Source organism: Triticum aestivum, chromosome 3B (genome assembly GCF_018294505.1).
Source record: "Triticum aestivum cultivar Chinese Spring chromosome 3B, IWGSC CS RefSeq v2.1, whole genome shotgun sequence".
Classification (NCBI taxonomy): Eukaryota; Viridiplantae; Streptophyta; class Magnoliopsida; order Poales; family Poaceae; genus Triticum; species Triticum aestivum.
In genome coordinates this window covers 820,957,255-820,958,826 of record NC_057801.1, presented here as the reverse complement: position 1 = coordinate 820,958,826, position 1,572 = coordinate 820,957,255, and positions in this window count along the sequence as shown.

Genomic DNA, 1,572 nt, shown 5'->3' with positions numbered 1-1,572 from the left:
GGTGTTAGGGTAGGTAGTTCTATACCGTATGTGCCCATGTATAGCCGCCATACGGTATAGCCAGGTCGTGCAGCAGTTGATAGCGGAGTGGCGCACGACGTGTGGTAGTGGCGCACGACGTGTGGTAGTGGCACACGCATGATCTCGCTCGGCAGCAGCAGTCAACTGTATATATACCGCAGCCTTGAGCTTAATCAAAGTGTGTTGAATCTCATTCTTCTCTTCCCTCTTAACACAAATGTTTCACCGTGCATGATGATACCGAGGGCCATCACCATGACACTTTTCCTATGAAGCGTTTGGCCTTCAAAGGTACTGCTGTATATGCCGGCAGCGAGCAGGGATCAGTGGTGCTGATTACGCACCGTCGTTTCATTCTGGAATTCAACGGAGAAGTGTTTATTATCCTTAATGAACAATGCAACAGAGTGGTCTTCAAGCTGGACACTGAGAGACAAGTGCTTGAGCCTATGAAGAGCATCGGTGGCCTCGCCATCTTCGTTGGTCCTCGTCGATGCTTTGCTGTTAATGCAGAGAAGTTCCCATCTATTGCCGCAAACTGCGTCTACTACTTGGAATCCACATTTTCAAATTTTGACATCTACAAGTATGACCTCGAGGAGGAGAAAGAAGAAAGGCTATCTGAATCCGGGCCAATAGCTCCTGTGCGACACATTTGAGGTGAATTGGCTGGAGTGCGACGTTGTTCGAACGAATGGCTGTGGTGCGACACATTTGAGCAGGTAAATAGCCCACGCACGACATGGTTAACTGAACTGATGCCCTCATAAGCTGTTGGGCGCTGGACCCACCACTTATCCACGTAAGCGCTGGACACACCACTTATCCACCTAAGCGCGGGACCCACCACTTGTCTACTCGTGGGACCCACCTCCTCGCAGCTAGAAGAGACGAGCGCCCGTGCCCGTCCGCCCGCCGCCGCCCATTCATCCCCTTTCCCCAATCTTTCTCTTCTCCGGTGACCTAGCGCAAATGTCTACCTCCTCCGCCACGCAATCAAAATGGCGACAGTATGGACCAGTGCTGCTAACAAGGTGCCCTGAATGCCCACGCCCAGACCCTCTTAAATGGTTGGTCACTAAAAGGGATGACAATGGCAATCTTGGGCGGGAATTTTTGAAATGCTTGAGCAAACCAATGACAGGAAGGGATGTCAAGGTTAGATCTCAGTTCTTAGCCCGTTCTTTCGCTGTCTTTCGCTTTGATTTCTCCATATTTTGTTTTTTCTCCTCGAATTTGGGATTTAGGGTTCATGTTGTTCTTTTCAGATCTTGAAGAAATGTTACCATTTTGAGTGGATTGATGAATATGTTGATAGGATTCAGTTTGAGGGCTATGTTGATTCGAGCGTGGCCGCAACCTGGGAGCTCAATTTGGGCGGGGTGCCGCCGATTGCTGTGGAGAATACGGGGAGCTCGGGCGGAGGGGCGGGCAGAGTCGTGCCAATGGCGATGTATGCGCGCAATGCTGAACTGCATGCGGAGTCCGAACTGACCGAGGAACTGAAGAAGATCAAGAAACATCTAATGCAGATGATCGATTTGCAGAAGC